The sequence below is a fragment of the Triticum aestivum genome, chromosome 6B, assembly GCF_018294505.1.
Source record: "Triticum aestivum cultivar Chinese Spring chromosome 6B, IWGSC CS RefSeq v2.1, whole genome shotgun sequence".
Lineage (NCBI taxonomy): Eukaryota > Viridiplantae > Streptophyta > Magnoliopsida > Poales > Poaceae > Triticum > Triticum aestivum.
Genome location: NC_057810.1, coordinates 256,674,084 through 256,693,368, shown reverse-complemented (window position 1 = coordinate 256,693,368; position 19,285 = coordinate 256,674,084).

Genomic DNA, 19,285 nt, shown 5'->3' with positions numbered 1-19,285 from the left:
CCCCCTCCCCACAGCCTGAAACGGACTCCAGATCTGGCCTCCTAATGAAGAACAAGAGATGGCAGTGGCTCCGCCTCACGGAACACGAGAATTGCTACCTCTTGAGCTTGCATTGTTTTTTCCCTTGAAGAGGAAAGGGTGATGGAGCAAAGTAGCGTAAGTATTTCCCACAGTTTTGAGAACCAAGGTATCAATCTAGTAGGAGACAACGCAACAAGCCACCGAATACCTGCACAAACAAACACCAACTTGCAATCAACACGACAAAGGGGTTGTTAACCCCTTCACGGTTATTTGCAAGGTAAGATCTGATAGAGATGGATAAATGGTAAAGTAATATTTTTGGTATTTTTGGTTTATGGAACGGAATGTAAAAGATTGCGAAGGAAAGTAAATCGGAAACTAGAATTGTAGATTAGAAACTTGTATGATGGAAAATAGACCTGGGGGCCATAGGTTTCACTAGAGGCTTCTCTCAAGATAGAGAATATTACGGTGGGTGAACAAATTACTGCCGAGCAATTGATAGAAAAGCGCAAAGTTGTGACGATATCTAAGGCAATGATCATGAATATAGGCATCACATCCGTGTCAAGTAGACCGAAATGATTCTGCATCTACTACTATTACTCCACACAATGACCACTATCCAGCATGCATCTAGAGTATTAAGTTCATAAAGAACGGAGTAACGCATTAACAAAGATGACATGATGTAGAGGAATTAACTCAAGCAATATGATGAAAACCCCATATTTTTATCCTCGATGGCAACAATACAATATGTGCCTTGCTGCCCCTACTATCACTGGGAAAGGACACTGCAAGATTGAACCAAAAGCAAAACACTTCTCCCATTGCAAGAAAAACCTATCTAGTTGGCCAAACCAAATCGATAGTTTGAAGAGACTTGTAAATATATCAAATCATGCATAAAAGAATTCAGAGGAGATTCAAATAATATTCATAGATAAGCTGATCATAAATCCACAATTCATCGGATCTCGGCAAACATAGGTGAAGTAGCAAACTTAGGATCACACTTCATTGTAGCATTCAAAGATTTTTCTTTATACTTATCATCAACAAAGATAGGTGAAGTAGCAAACTTAGGATCACACTTCATTGTAGCATTCAAAGATTTTTCTTTATACTTGAATAATAATGTCTCAAGATCATCTCTATCCTTACAAGCAAGAATATCTCTAGTTGCCTCCTCACCCATGACATAACCTTCCGGTACATTTGGCAATTCATGTCTAGGAGGGCTATGGAGGAAATATGCCCTAGAGGCAAAAATAAAGTTGTTATTTATGTTTCCTTATATCATGATAAATGTTTATTATTCATGCTAGAATTGTATTAACCGGAAACTTAGTACATGTGTGAATACATAGACAAAACATAGTGTCCCTAGTATGCCTCTACTTGACTAGCTCGTTAATCAAAGATGGTTATGTTTCCTAACCATAGACATATGTTGTCATTTGATGAACGAGATCACATCATTGGGAGAATGATGTCATGGACAAGACCCATTCGTTAGCCTAGCATTATGATCGTTACAGTTTCATTGCTACTGCTTTCTAAATGACTTATACATGTTCCTTAGACTATGAGATTATGCAACTCCCGAATACCGGAGGAACACCTTGTGTGCTATCAAACGTCACAACATAACTGGGTGATTATAAAGGTGCTCTACAGGTGTCTCCAAAGGTGTTTGTTGGGTTGGCATAGATCGAGATTAGGATTTGTCACTCCGTGTATTGGAGAGGTATCTCTGGGCCCTTTCGGTAATGCTCATCACTATAAGCCATGCAAGCAATGTGACTAATGAGTTAGTTAGGGGATGAACCATTACGGAATGAGTAAAGAGACTTGCCGGTAACAATATTGAACTAGGTATGATGATACCGACGATCAAATCTCAAACAAGTAACATACCAATGACAAAGGGAACAACGTATGTTGTTATGCGGTTTGACCGATAAAGATATTCGTAGAATATGTAGGAGCCAATATGAGCATCCAGGTTCCGCTATTGGTTATTGATTGGAGATGTGTCTCGATCATGTCTAGATAGTTCTCGAACCCATAGGGTCTGCACGCTTAACATTCGATGACGATTTGTTTTATGAGTTATGTGTTTTTGATGATCGAAGTTTGTTCGGAGTCCCGGATGAGATCACGGACATGACGAGGAGTCTCGAAATGGTCAAGACATAAAGATTGATATATTGGAAGGCTATGTTCGGACATCAGAAAGGTTTTGGAAAGGTTCAGACATTTGTCGGGGAACCGAGGGGTTACCGAAACCCCTAGGGAAGTTATGGGCCTAGATGGGCCATAAGGGAGTAGGAGAGGGTAGGCCACAAGGTGGCACGCGCCCCGCCCCATGACAGTCCGAATTGTACTAGGGAGAGGGGGCGCGCCCCCTCTTTCCTTCCCCTCTCCCTCTCCTTCCCTCCTTCCCCCTCTTGGCCGGCCTCCTCCTCCCCCTCCTTTATATACGTGGGTACGGGTGATGTCTACTACACAACCTTCTTCTTGTAGACGTTGTTGGGCCTGCAAGTGCACATGTTTGTAGGACAGTAGCAAATTTCCCTCAAGTGGATGACCTAAGGTTTATCAATCCGTAGGAGGCGTAGGATGAAGATGGTCTCTCTCAAACAACCTTGCAACCAAATAACAAAGAGTCTCTTGTGTCCCCAACACACCCAACACAATGGTAAATTATATAGGTGCACTAGTTCGGCGAAGAGATGGTGATACAAGTGCAAAATAGATAGTAGATAAAGGTATTTGTAATCTGAAATTATAAAAACAGCAAGGTAACAAGTGGTAAAAGTGAGCGTAAATGGTATTGCAATGATAGGAAACAAGGCCTAGGGTTCATACTTTCATTAGTGCAAGTTCTCTCAACAATAATAATATAGATAGATAATATAACAAGCCCTCAACATGCAACACAGAGTCACTCCAAAGCCACTAATAGCGGAGAACAAACGTAGAGATTATGGTAGGGTACGAAACCGCCTCAAAGTTATTCTTTCGGATCGATCTATAAAAGAGTTCGTACTAGAATAACACCTTAAGACACAAATCAACCAAAACCCTAATGTCACCTAGATACTCCATTGTCACCTCAAGTATCCCTGGGCATGATTATACGATATGCATCACACAATCTCAGATTCATCCAACCAACATAAAAGTACTTCAAAGAGTGCCCCAAAGTTTCTACGGGAGAGTCAAGAACGTGTGCCAACCCCTATGCATAGGTTCCCAATGTCACGAAACCTGCAAGTTGATCACCAAGACATACATCAAGTGTTCTCATAAAAGACTCAATCCTATAAGATAACTTCAAAAGGGGAAACTCAATTCATCACAAGAGAGTAGAGGGGGAGAAGCATCATAAGATCCAACTACAATAGCAAAGCTTGGGATACATCAAGATCGTGCCATCGAGGAACACGAGAGAGAACATGAGAGAGAGAGATAAAACACATAGCTACTGGTACATACCCTCAGCACCGAGGGTGAACTACTCCCTCCTCATCATGGATAGCGCTGGGATGATGAAGATGGCCACCGGTGATGGGATCCCCCACCGGCAGGGTGCCGGAACGGGCTCCCGAGAGGTTTTTGGTGGCTACAGAGGCTTGCGGCAGCGGAACTCCCGATCTATCTTCTGTTCTGGAAGTTTTAGGGTACAAGAGTATATATGGGTGCAGGGGGTACGTCGGAGAAGCTACGTGGGCCCCACGAGGCAGGGGGGACACGCCGGGGGGGGGGGGGGGTGGATGCGCCCCCACCTTCGTGGGCAGCCCGTATCTCCCCTGACGTGCACTCCAAGTTTCCTGGGTTGCTTTCCTTCCAAAAATAACTTCTCCAGTTGATTTCGTTCCGTTTTGACTCCATCTGATATTCCTTTTCCTCGAAACACTGAAATAGGCATAAAACAACAAATTTGGGCTGGGCCTCCGGTTAATAGGTTAGTCCCAAAAATAATATAAAAGTGGATAATAAAGCCCAATATTGCCCAAAACAGTAGATAAAGTAGAATGGAGCAATCAAAAATTATAGATACGTTGGAGACGTATCAGGGGGCACCCCAAATCACAACAATTATTCTCTTAGCCGTGTGCGGTGCCCTCTCCACAGTTTAACACCTCTGTCATATCGTCGTAGTGATTAGGCGAGCCCTGCGCCCGTAACATCATCCACACTGTCGCCACGCCATCGTGCTGACGGAACTCTCCCTCGTCCTCAACTAGATCAAGAGCTCGAGGCATGTCATCGTGCTGAACGTGTGCTGAACGCGGAGGTGCCGTATGTTCGGTACTTGGATCGGTTGGATCATGAAGTGCTACTTCTTGAGCATGCGTTGGTTTTCCCTTGAAGAGGAAAGGGTGATGCAGCAAAGTAGCATAAGTATTTACCTCAGTTTTTGAGAACCAAGGTATCAATCCAGTAGGAGGCTACACTCAAATCCCTCGTACCGGCACAAACAAATAAGAACCTTGCAACCAATGCGATAAAGGGGTTGTCAATCCCTTCACGGCCACTTGCAAAAGTGAGATCTGATAGAGACAATAAGATAAATATTTTTGGTATTTTTATGATATAGATTGGAAAGTAAAGATTGCAAAACAAAATATATCGGAAACTTATGATGGAAAATAGACCCATGGGCCATAGGTTGCACTAGTGGCTTCTCTCAAGATAGCATAAGTATTACGGTGGTTGAACAAATTACTGTCGAGCAATTGATAGAAAAGTGCATAGTTATGAGAATATCTAGGCATGATCATGTATATAGGCATCACGTCCGCGACAAGTAGATCAAAAAGATTTTGCATCTACTACTATTACTCCACACATCGACCGCTATCCAGCATGCATCTAGAGTATTAAGTTAATAAGAATGGAGTAACGCATTAGGCAAGATGACATGATGTAGAGGGATAAACTCAAGCAATATGATATAAACCCCATCTTTTTATCCTCGATGGAAACAATACAATGCATGCCTCAACCACATCTCAGTGTTTAGTTGCTGCAAGGAGGAGCTTTGGCCACCCTTTTTTCAGGGAGGTTGTTTATCTTGCAGCCTGGAATATATGGATCTTAAGGAATGGCAGGATCTTCAGATATGAAAGGGCAACCTTTGCTGCATGGAGGAGAAACTTCATTCATGATGTTACTCTACACTCTCACATATCCAAGCCTAGTTTAAAACCTTTGCTGCTAACCTGGGTTAACTCATTGCCGTAGTTGGCTGTATGTATTTTTGTATATGGGCATGTAATTATGTAAATAGCTAACTAGGTAAGTAACTTTCCCCTCCCCCATAGTTAGTTACTTTCTAAGAACCTCTTGTACGTTTGGTGGTTGAGTTTTAATAAAATACTATGGGGCTGTTGCCTCACAGTTTCCAGTCAAAAAAATACAATACATGCCTTGTTGCCCCCGCTGTCACTGGGAAAGGACACTGCAAGATTGAACCCAAAGCTAAGCACTTCTCCCATTGCAAGAAAGATCAATCTAGTAGGCCAAACCAAACCGATAATTCGAAGAGACTTGCAAAGATAAAAAATCATACATAAAAGAATTCAAAGGAGATTTAATTACTGTTTATTGATAATCTTAATCATAAACCCACAATTCATCGAATCTCGACAAACACACCGCAAAAAGAATTACATCGAATAGATCTCCAAGAAGATCGAGGAGAACTTTGTATTGAGATCCAAAGAGAGAGAAGAAGCCATCTAGCTAATAACTATGGACCCGAAGGTCTATGGTAAACTACTCACAACTCATCAGAGAGGCTATGGTGTTGATGTAGAAGCTCTCCATGATCGATTCCCCCTCCGACGGAGCGCCAGAAAAGGCCCCAAGATGGGATCTCACGGGTACAGAAGGTTGTGGCGGTGGAAATAGGGTTTTGTGGTGCTCTCGGATGTTTTCAGGGTATATGAGTATATATAGGCGAAAGAAGTCGGTCAGGGGAGCCATGACGGGCCCACGAGGGTGGGGGGCTGCTACCTCTTGAGCACTACGTTGGTTTTACCTTAAAGAGGAAAGGGTGATGCAGCAAAGTAGCATAAGTATTTCCCTCAGTTTTTGAGAACCAAGGTATCAATCCAGTAGGAGGTGAGGGAGTCCTGGATTAGGGGGTATCCATACAGCCGGACTATATATTTTGTCCGGACTATTGGAGCGTGAAGATAGAAGACTCAAGACTTCGTCGCGTGTCCAGACGGGACTCTCCTTTGCGTGGAAGACAAGCTTGGCGATCTGAATATTATATTTCCTTCTTTGTAACCAACTCCATGTAAACCCTAGCCCTCTTCGGTGTCTATAAACCGGAGAGTTTGGTCCTTAGAGGGACGATCATAATCATCATAGGCTAGCTTCTGGGGTTTAGCCTCTACGATCTCGCGGTAGATCAACTCTTGTACTACTCATATCATCAATATCAATCAAGCAGGAAGTAGGGTTTTACCTCCATCAAGAGGGCCCGAACCTGGGTAAACATTGTGTCCCTTGACTCCTGTTACCATTAGCCTTAGACGCATAGATCGGGACCCCCTACCCGAGATCCGCCGGTTTTGACACCAACATTGGTGCTTTCATTGAGAGTTCCTCTGTGTCGTCGCTGTAAGGCTTGATGGCTCCTTCAATCGTCAACACCACGGTCCTGGGGGAGGCTTTTCTCCCTGGACAGATCTTCGTGTTCGGCGGCTTCGCACTGCGGGCCAATTCACTCGGCCAACTGGAGGAGATCGACAGCTACGCCCCTGGCCACCAGGTCAGGTTCGGAAACCTGAACTACATGGTAGATATCTGCGGAGACTTGATCTTCAACGGATTCGGGCCTGTGCCAGGAGCGCCGGACAGTCACGATGAGCACGGCCTAGACCTGCTGTCGGACAATGCTCGGGGTATTACCCCTGTAGTAGCCCCGGACCTGAGTCCGGAGCGGACTGCATTGCCCAAGGACGAGTGGATGGACCCCGCCCCGCAGGGCGCACACTCATCAGCGGTAGAGCCGAACACAGGCCTCACCCCTAAAGAAGCCCGTGGCACCGTACCCCCAGACTCGTATCTGGTTGTAGGTTCCAGCCCGCGCGCTCTCGAGCCTGCCAAACCTGGTTGGGCTCCGGTAATGGAGTTCACCGCCGTGGATATCTTCCAGCACTCGCCCCAGGGCGACGTGCTGAACTTGTTAAAGTCTCTCTCTTTGTCAGGAGACTCATGGCCGAACTATGTCCGGCTCGAGTGGGAAGCAGGCGATGAAGGAATTCGTTGCCCACCCACCACCCACTTCATTGCCATTGTCGACGATGTATCAGACGCGCTTGACTTCGACTCCGAAGACATCGACGGTATGGATGACGATGCATGAGAAGATTCAGAATCACTGGGGCGCTGGACTACCACCTCGTCATACGATATATACATGGTGGATACGCCTAAGGAGGACGACGGCGGCAATCTGGAAGTTAAACTCCTGGGCAAAAGCGAAAATGACGGCGCAGACGCCGCTCCAAGTCCAGCAACAGTAAAAATAGCGATAAGAGCGCCAGAAAGATTGACACCCCAGCCAACCCCAAAGGCAACAACGACCACATGGACCCAGCAATGGAGCAGGATGAGCCAGGTCATGCCGAACACAGCTCGGAGTAGATGCCCGATCATAATGATCCCAAGGGACAAATTAATCAAACCGCCCCGGGACAAGAACACAGTCCGAATGACGTTGCATTCATCATCCCGGAAACACGCTCGAAATGGGATAACCTCCACAGAAGGCTTATGGCCACTGCGAGAAGTCTAAAGAAGCAGAAGCAATGGCTAAAGGCCGCACAGGAAACGCTCAATCGCAGATGGAATAAAGTGCTAGACACTAAAGAAAATACGGCGACGATCGCCATACAAAGAGCTACCGAAAACGCAAGCTGCTGCCAGAATTCGACGATGAGGCCGTTCCACCAGAGAATAACACGGCCAGGAGGCCGGAAAAACCACTTCATAACCAGAACAGAGCAGCTACTAACGCCGCACACGATTTACGCGAGCTCCTGGATAAGAAAGCCGGAGCGGCCAGGTCCATCTACGGATCTAAAGGACACACCCCGGCGTAGGACTATGGTCACCAAAACCATCACACCGATCAGATACCAGTTCGGAATCAACACCGGACACAACAACAGCCGACGGCATGCCACAACACGTCCAGATATAGAGGGGCTGCTCACCCCCTGTGCTTCACCGAAGAAGTACTGGACCATGAATTTCCACAGGGCTTTAAACCTGTGAACATAGAGGCATACGACGGAACGACAGACCCATGGGTCTGGATCGAGGATTTTATCCTGCATATACACAAGGCTCGTGGGGACGACCTCCACGCCATCAAATATGTTCCCCTCAAGCTGAAGGGGCCAGCTCGACACTGGTTGAAAAGCCTCCCCGAAAATTCAATTGGAAGTTGGGAGGAACTCGAGGACTCTTTCAGGGCCAATTTTCAAGGGACTTATGTCTGGCCTCCGGATGCGGACGATTTAAGTCACATAATCCAAAAGCCCGGAGAGTCCGCCCGCACGCTTTGGAATAGATTCCTCACTAAGAAGAATCAAATTGTCGTTTGTCTGGATGCCGAAGCCTTAGCGGGCTTCAAACACAGCATCCGAGACAAGTGGCTCGCCAGACACCTCGGCCAAGAAAAGCCAAGGACAATGGCAGCCTTAACAAGCCTTATGACCCGCTTTTGCACAGATGAAGATAGCTGGTTGGCCCGTAAAGGCACCAGCGACCCAAGTACATCCGAAATCAGGGATGGCAACGGGAAGCCACGGTGCAATAAAAACAAATGGAAAAACAAGGAAGAGAGTCCAGACAACACAATGGTCAATGCCGGATTCAGGGGCTCTCGACCCGGTCAAAAGAAGCCATTTAAAGGCAGCAAGGAGGGACCGTCCGGCCTGAACAAAGTCCTGGACAGACTGTGCCAAATTCATGGCACCCCCGACAAACCTACGAACCACACTCATAGAGAGTGCTGGGTCTTCAAGCAGGCCGGCAAATTAAACGCCGAACACAAGGGAAGGGAAACACCAAGTGAAGACGAGGATGAACCTCGCCAGCCGAACACTGGGGGACAGAAAAAATTCCCACCATAGGTAAAAACAGTAAACAAGATCCACGCGACTCACATACCCACGAGAAGGCGCGAACGAGCACTCAGAGACGCACATGCTGTAAGGCCCGTCGCCCCCAAACTTAACCACTGGTCGGCCTACCCGATCACCTTCGATCACAGGGACTGCCCGACTAGTATGCGGCACGGAGGATCAGCTGCCTTGGTGCTCGACCCAATAATCGACGGATACCATCTCACTTGCGTCCTCATGGACGACGACAGCAGTATCAATTTAATATACCAGGACACTGTCCGCAGGATGGGGATAGGCCCATCCAGAATCAGACAAAGCAACACCACCTTTGAAGGGGTGATACCAGGCGTTGAAGCCCACGGCAGGGGCTCCATCATACTGGAGGTAACATTCGGTTCCCCCGGCAACTCCAGAAGCGAAGAACTACTCCTCACCATCGCCCCCCTCCAAAGTGGCTATCACGCATTGCTCGGGAGAATGACATTTGCCCGCTTCAATGCAGTACCGCATTACGCCTACCTCACACTCAGGATACCCGGTCCACGAGGCGTCATCACCGTTAACGGAAACACAGAGCGCTCCTCACGCACGGAGGAATACGCGACGGCTCTAGCAACCGGACTCTAAGCGGCCTCCAATACCAGAAAGCATGGCTGGTCGTTAAGACCACGTACTCGGTTAGACAATTCTGGCAGCCCGGATAAACCCGAGCTAGGGCGCCATATATGTAATCCCATAAAGGACACCAGGGGCTATAAACATTTAATAAAGCCCCACTGCGGGCTTGACCTTATTTACAGGCCAATGTTTCACACTTTTACTATCCATCACGCGCTCACGATTATGCTCTTCCACATGAGTTTTTCTTTTTACAGACACCATTCGTGTGATACCCTTCCTGGACACGGCACAATGGAGACAAAGGTGCAGAGGTGCAGCAGGGCCCCGCTCAAAGGTTTCTCTTTAGATTAAGCCCCTGTGTAAACCTTTTTTATTGCCTCTTGTTGTTTATACATCCCATGGGTACTACACCCACAAAGGATACTGTCGTTATTGGCATTTCTCCATGACAGACTAATGCACGTACCTGGAAATACAGGGTTCCTAATCAAGGGCGTTACTCAGCCCAGTATACGTCATAAAGTCCGAATACCTTCAGGAGTGTTCGGCGTCGCGAGTTTGGCCTTATATGCATCAGCTCCGAATCATCTCTTTGGTCAAATATTGGGATTGCCCGGCTCCTGGGTTTGCCGCCTTATGTTCCGTTCTTATCGGCTAAGGCAGCCAAAGGAGAACTACTATGATTGTGCCCTGGTTATTCCGGATGAGCACCTCAGTAGAGAAAGCCGAAAACTGACTGTCATGATATAGCGAGAGACTGTTCAACCACTCAAAGACCTATTGGAGTCTTTAGGATTCCTCCGCATTAACGACTGACCGCTTCTCGGTCATGTACACATACGCGTAGGTACCAGGGGCTACATAGTAGCCCCACCGTCAAATTCCTATGGCTAAGTGAAAGTGTTACAGCTGTATAGTCTGGTTGCCTAGTTCGACGTGCAATCACCTCCTTAATGGACCAAGACGTTGGATCAAGTGTGATTACGCATATTTTTCGCGAACACCCCTGCATTTTATGCGTGGGGGCTGAAGCCAACGAATGCTAACTTTCAGATTACACATATACATAAAAACGGCTGCACAGGAGGGACAATAATACTTTCGGGCACAAAGTATAAATACAGCCTCATAATCAAAATAACATTGTTTTTACAACGACACGATTTGTCATTCGAACATGACATTCTTCGAACACAGAGCCTCTATCAAGCAAGCACCTTCTATTACCTGCTCCAAGTAGTGCTCGGCCGGATCCTGGCCTCCCACCGGATTCTAGGTCGCAATGATGGTGGCTTCCATATCTGTCCAATATGCTTTAACACGGGCAAGTGCCATCCGTGCACCCTGATGTCTACTACACAACCTTCTTCTTGTAGATGTTGTTGGGCCTGCAAGTGCACAGGTTTGTAGGACAGTAGCAAATTTCCCTCAAGTGGATGACCTAAGGTTTGTCAATCCATAGGAGGCGTAGGATGAAGATGGTCTCTCTCAAGCAACCCTGCAACCAAATAACAAAGAGTCTCTTGTGTTCCCAACACACCCAATACAATGGTAGATTGTATAGGTGCACTAGTTCGGCGAAGAGATGGTGATACAAGTGCAAAATAGATAGTAGATATAGGTTTTTGTAATCTGAAATAATAAAAACAGCAAGGTAACTAATGATAAAAGTGAGCGTAAACAGTATTGAAATGATAGGAAACAAGGCCTAAGGTTCATACTTTCACTAGTGCAAGTTCTCTCAATAATAATAACATAGATAGATCATATAACAATCCCTCAACATGCAACAAAGAGTCACTCCAAAGCCAATAATAGCGGAGAATAAACGAAGAGATTATGGTAGGGTACGAAACCACCTCAAAGTTATTCTTTCGGATCGATCTATAAAAGAGTTCGTACTAGAATAACACCTTAAGACACAAATCAGCCAAAACACTAATGTCACCTAGATACTCCATTGTCACCTCAAGTATACGTGGGCATGATTATACGATATGCATCACACAATCTCAGATTCATCCAACCAACATAAAAGTACTTCAAAGAGTGCCCCAAAGTTTCTACCGAAGAGTCAAGAACATGTGCCAACCCCTATGCATAGGTTCATGGGCGGAACCCGCAAGTTGGTAACCAAAACATACATCAAGTGGCACATGATATCCCATTGTCACCACAGATAAGCACGGCAAGACATACATCAAGTGTTCTCATAAAAGACTCAATCCGATAAGATAACTTCAAAGGGGAAACTCAATTCATCACAAGAGAGTAGAGGGGGAGAAACATCATAAGATCCAACTACAATAGCAAAGCTCGGGATACATCAAGATCGTGCCATAGAGGGAACACAAGAGAGAACACGAGAGAGAGAGAGATCAAACACATAGCTACTGGTACATACCCTCAGCCCCGAGGGTGAACTACTCCCTCCTCGTCATGGAGAGCGTCGGGATGATGAAGATGGCCACCGATGATGGGTTACCCCTCCGGCAGGATGCCGGAACGGGCTCCCGAGAGGTTTTTGGTGGCTACAGAGGCTTGCGGCGGCAGAACTCCCGATCTATCTTGATTTCTGATGGTTTGAGGGTACATAGGTATATATAGGCGAAAGAAGTCGGTCAGGAGGTGCTCGAGGGGCCCATGAGACAGGGGGGCGCGCCCTGTAGGGGGGCGCCCCCTATCTCCTGGGCTCCTCGAGGGTCTTCTGACTTGATCTCCAAGCCACCCGAATGATATTCTTGCAAAAAATCACGATGCCGAAGGTTTCATTCCGTTTGGACTCTGTTTGATATTCCTTTTCCTTGAAATACTGAAACAGGCAATAAAACAGCAATATGGGCTGGCCTCCCATTAGTAGGTTAGTCCCAAAAATGATATAAATGTGTAAAATAAAGCCCATAAACATCTAAAAAGGGGTAATATAATAGCATGGAACAATCAAAAATTATAGATTTGTTCGAGACGCATCAAGCATCCCCAAGCTTAATTCCTACTCGTCCTCGAGTAGGTAAATGATAAAAACAGAATTTTTGATGTGGAATGCTACCTAGCATAATTCTCAATGTAATTTTCTTTATTGTGGCATGAATGTTCAGATCCAAAATGATTCAAAATAAAAGTTCATATTGATAAAATAAATAGTAACACTTCAATCAAACTAATCAAAGTAATCATGTCTTCTCAAAATAACATGGCAAAAGAAAGTTCATCCCTACAAAAATCATATAGTTAGGCTATGCTTCATTTTCGTCACACAAAGATGTTCCCAACTTCTATACCCCCGATGACAAGCCAAGAAATTGTTTCATACTTAAATAATGTCAAACTTTTTCAACCTTCACGCAATACATGAGCGTGAGCCATGGATATATCACTATGGGTGGAATAGAATATGATGATGGGGATTGTGTGGAGAAGACAAAAAAAGAGAAAGTCTCACATTGACGAGGATAATCAACGGGCTATGGAGATGCCCATCAATTGATGTCAACATGAGGAGTAGGGATTGCCATGCAACGAATGCACTAGAGCTATAAATAAATGCTCAACAAAAGAAAACTATGGGTGTGCATCCAACTTGCTTGCTCACGAAGACCTAGGGCATTTGAGGAAGCCCATCGTAGGAATATACAAGCCAAGTTCTATAATGAAGAATTCCCACTAGTATGAAAAAGACAACTTATGAGACTCACTATATGAAACATGGTGCTACTTTGAAGCACAATATATGAGACTGACTACATGAAGAACAAGGTGCTATTTTGAAGCACAAGTGTGGAAAAGAGATAGTAGCATTGCCCTTTTCATTAATTTTCTTCTTTTTTATTTTTTTCTTTTCCCCCTTTTTTTCTTTTTTTTCTTTTGGCCTTTCTGCTTTTTTTTCTTTTATTCCTTCTTTTTGGGCAATGCTCTAATAATGATGATCATCACACTTCTATTGATTACAACATATGAATTACAACTCGAAACTAGAACAAGATATGACTCTATACGAATGCCTCCGGCGGTGTACCGGGATGGTGCAATGAATCAAGAGTGACATGTATGAAAAATAATGCATGGTGGCTTTGCCACAAATACGATGTCAACTACATGATCATGCAATGGCAATATGACAAAAGTAAAGTATGTCATGATGATGATGAATGGAACGGTGGAAAGTTGCATGGCAATATATCTCAGAATGGCTATGGAAATGCCATAATAGGTAGGTATGGTGGATGTTTTGAGGAAGATATAAGGAGGTTTATGTGTGATAGAGCGTATCGTATCACGGGGTTTGGATGCAACGGCGAAGTTTGCACCAACTCTCAAGGTGAGAAAGGGCAATGCACGGTACCGAAGAGGCTAGCAAAGGCAGAAAGGTAAAAGTGCATATAATCCATGGACTCAACATTAGTCAAAAAGAACTCATATACTTATTGCAAAAATTTAGAAGTCATCGAAAATCAAGTACTACGCGCATGCTCCTAGGGGGATAGATTGGTAGGAAAAGACCATCACTCGTCCCCGACTGCCACTCATAAGGATGCACAAGCCAGGTACACTTCATGTTTCAAATTTGTTACACAACTTTAACCATACGTGCATGCTACGGGACCTCCTAACTTCAACACACGCATTCTTTAAATTCATAATCACCCAACTAGCATGACTTTAATATCACTACCTCCATATCTCAAAACAATTATCAAGTATCAAATTGATCATAGCATCCAGTTCACTTCCTATGATAGTTTTTACTATACCCAACTTGGATGCCTACCATTCTAGGACCAATTTTGTAACTATAGCAAATACCATGCTGTTCTAAAAGACTCTCAAAATAATATAAGTGAAGCATGATAGACTAGCAATTTCTACAAAATATAACCACCGCCATGCTCTAAAAGATATAAGTGATGCACTAGAGCAAATGACGAACTACTCCGAAAGATATAAGTGAAGATTAATGAGTATTCGAATAATTATGAAACTATGTGAAGACTCTCTAACATTAAGGAATTTCAGATCTTGGTATTGTATTCAAGCAGCAAGCAAAACAAAATAAAATGACAATGCAAGGATAGCACAACTCATGTGAAGAAGCAAAAACTTAGGCTCAACCGATACTAACAGATAGTTGTTGAAGAAGAAAGGTGGGATGCCTACCGGGGCATCCCCAAGCTTCAACTTTTGTGTCTCCTTAATTCCTCTCATATCATGGTTTCTCTATTTCTCAAAAGCTTCATCCATAACAAACTCTACAAGAATTCGTGAGATAGGTTAGTATAAACCAATGCAAAACCTTATCATTTTCTACTGTAACAAATCACTAAAATTATTATTCAACATTGAATACTAAATGCCTCTACATATTTAATACTCCTATCCTCAAATGGAATCATTAAACAAGCAAACATATGCAAACAATGCAAACATAACAGCAATCTGCCAAAACAGTACAGTCTGTAAAGAATGCAAGAGTATCCATACTTTCCTAACTCCAAAAATTATAAACTAAAATTCCCACTGTAATAAATTTATAAGAGATCAATATGAAAAAGATTCAACATTATACCATTCTCTTACTTTTCTAGGGAATTTTTGCAACAGCGGTAAACTTTCTGTTTTCAAACAGCAACATGTATACTAGCAAAATAAGCATGGCAAAGGCTATCCTTGACATTTTTATTGAAACTAAAGATGAAAAACATTAATCTAAATAACAGAAAGCAAATACTAACAAGATAAAATGACACTCCAAGCAAAACACATATCATGTGGTGAATAAAAATATAGCTCCAAGTAAAGTTACCGATGAACGAAGACGAAAGTGGGGATGCCTTCCGGGGCATCCCCACGCTTAGGCTCTTGGTTGTCCTTGAATATTACCTTGGGGTGCCTTGGGCATCCCCAAGCTTAGGCTCTTACCACTCCTTATTCCATAGTCCATCGAATCTTTACCCAAAACTTGAAAACTCCACAACACAAAACTCAAAAGAAAACTCGTAAGCTCCGTTAGTATAAGAAAATAAAACTACCACTTAGGTAATGTAATGAACTCATTCTAAATTGATAATGGTGTAATATCTACTGTAATACAACTTATCTATGGTTCATACCCTTAATACTGGCCATAGATTCATCAAAATAAGCAAACAACACATAGAAAACAGAATCTGTCAAAAGCAGAATAGTCTGTAGTAATCTGTATCGAACGTATACTTGCGGAACTCCAAAAATCCCGCAAAATTAGGAAGTCCTGAGGAATTCATGTACCAATCCATAGAAAAAAGAATAAGATCATAAGCACTTTTCTATGACTTAACAAAACTAAATTACTGGGTGCAAAAGTTTCTGATTTTCAGCAGGATCAACACAACTATCACCGTAAGCTATCCTAAAGGTCTTACTTGGCACTTTATTGAAACAAAAGCTATAAAACATGATTATTACCGTAGCATATTCATGTGGACACACAAAAACAGTAAGGGTAAATATTGGGTTGTCTCCCAACAAGCGCTTTTCTTTAATGCCTTTCTAGCTAGGCATGATGATGGCAACGATGCTCACATAAAAGATAAGAATTGAAACATAACGGGAGCATCATGAAGCATATCACTAGCACATTTAAGCCTAACCCACTTACTATGCATAGGGATTTTGTGAACAAACAACTTATGGGAACAATAATCAACTAGCATATGAGGGTAAAACAAGCATAGCTTCAAAACTTGAAGCACATAGAGAGGAAACTTGACATTATTGCAATTCCTACAAGCATATATTCCTCCCTCATAATAATTTTCAGTAGCATCATGAATGAATTCAACAATATAACCAGCACCTAAAGCATTATTTTCATGATCTACAAGCATAGAAAATTTACTACTCTCCACATAAGAAAAATTCTTCTCATTCGGAATAGTGAGAGCAAACTCAACAAAATAATTATCATGTGAGGCATAATCCAATTGAAAACTAAAATCATGATGACAAGTTTCATGGTTATCATTATTCCTAATAGCATACAAGTCATCACAATAATCATCATAGATAGCAACTTTGTTCTCATAATCAATTGGAACCTCTTCCGAAATAGTGGAATCATCACTAAATAAAGTTGACACTCTTCCAAATCCACTTTCATGTTCATCACAAGAAGATTTAACATCCTCCGAAATAGTGGGATCACTACTTCCTAAAGTTGACACTCTTCCAAACCCACTTTCATCAATATAATCATCATAAATAGGAGGCATGCTTTCATCATAATAAATATTCTCATCAAAACTTGGGGGGCTAAACATATCATATTCATCAAACATAGCTTCCCCAAGCTTGTGGCTTTGCATATCATTGGGATCATGGATATTCAAGGAATTCATACTAACAACATTGCAATCATGCTCATCATTCAAAGATTTAGTACCAAGCATTTTAATGCATTCTTCTTCTAGCACTTGAGCACAATTTTCTTTTACATCATCCTCACGAAAGATATTAAAAAGGTAAAGCGTATGAGACAAACTTAACTCCATTTTTTTGTAGTTTTTCTATTATAAACTAAACTATTGATAAAACAAGAAACAAAAAGATTTGATTGCGAGATCTAAAGATATACCTTCAAGCACTCACCTCCCCGGCAATGGCACCAGAAAAGAGCTTAGTTGACGGGATGTGAGTGAGTTCCCTTTACCTAGCCTCCCCGGCAACGGCACTAGAAAAGAGCTTGATGTCTACTACACAACCTTCTTCTTGTAGACGTTGTTGGGCCTGCAAGTGCACATGTTTGTAGGACAGTAGCAAATTTCCCTCAAGTGGATGACCTAAGGTTTATCAATCCGTAGGAGGCGTAGGATGAATATGGTCTCTCTCAAGCAACCCTGCAACCAAATAACAAAGAGTCTCTTGTGTCCCCAACACACCCAATACAATGGTAGATTATATAGGTGCACTAGTTCGGCGAAGAGATGGTGATACAAGTGCAAAATAGATAGTAGATGTAGGTTTTTGTAATCTGAAATAATAAAAACAGCAAGGTAACTAATGATAAAAGTGAGCGTAAACGGTATTGCAATGATAGGAAACAAGGCCTAAGGTTCATACTTTCACTAGTGCCAGTTCTCTCAACAATAATAACATAGATAGATCATATAACAATCCCTCAACATGCAACAAAGAGTCACTCCAAAGCCACTAATAGAGGAGAACAAACGAAGAGATTATGGTAGGGTCTGAAACCACCTCAAAGTTATTATTTCGGATTGATCTATAAAAGAGTTCGTACTAGAATGACACCTTAAGACACAAATCAACCAAAACCCTAATGTCACCTAGATACTCCATTGTCACCTTAAGTATTCGTGGGCATGATTATACGATATGCATCACACAATCTTAGATTCATCCAACCAACATAAAAGTACTTCAAAGAGTGCCCCAAAGTTTCTACTAGAGAGTCAAGAACGTGTGCCAACCCCTATGCATAGGTTCATGGGCGGAACCCGCAAGTTGGTCACCAAAACATACATCAAGTGGCACATGATATCCCATTGTCACCACAGATAAGCACGGCAAGACATACATCGAGTGTTCTCATAAAAGACTCAATCTGATAAGATAACTTCAAAGGGGAAACTCAATTCATCACAAGAGAGTAGAGGGGGAGAAACATCATAAGATCCAACTACAATAGCAAAGCTCGGGATACATCAAGATCGTGCCATAGAGGGAACACAAGAGAGAACACGAGAGAGAGAGAGATCAAACACATAGCTACTGGTACATACCCTCAGCCCCGAGGGTGAACTACTCCCTCCTCATCATGGAGAGCGCCGGGATGATGAAGATGGCCACCGGTGATGGGTTCCCCCTCCAGCAGGGTGCCGGAATGGGCTCTCGAGAAGTTTTTGGTGGCTACACAGGCTTGCGGCGGCGGAACTCCCGATCTATCTTGATTTCTGATGGTTTTAGGGTATGTAGGTATATATAGGCGAAAGAAGTCGGTCGGGAGGTGCTCGATGGGCCCACGAGATAGGGGGCCGCGCCCTGTAGGGGGGGCGTCCCCCTATATCTTGGGCTCCTCGAGGGTATTCTAACTTGATGTCCAAGCCTCCCAGATGATATTCTTCCAAAAAATCACGATGCCAAAGGTTTCATTCCATTTGGACTCCCTTTGATATTCCTTTTCCTTGAAATACTGAAACAGGCAATAAAACAACAATATGGGCTGGGCCTCCGGTTAGTAGGTTAGTCCCAAAAATGATTTAAATGTGTAAAATAAAGCCCATAAACATCCAAAAAGGGGTAATATAATAGCATGGAACAATCAAAAATTATAGATACGTTGGAGACGTATCACACCCTCTATACACGCCGACCTCCTCATGGCATCGATCTGAGATACGGCACCGAGGAATTGTTGCACCAAACCAAAATAACTGTCCGGTTTAGGACCCTTCGGCCAAAGATGGTCTATTACAGAC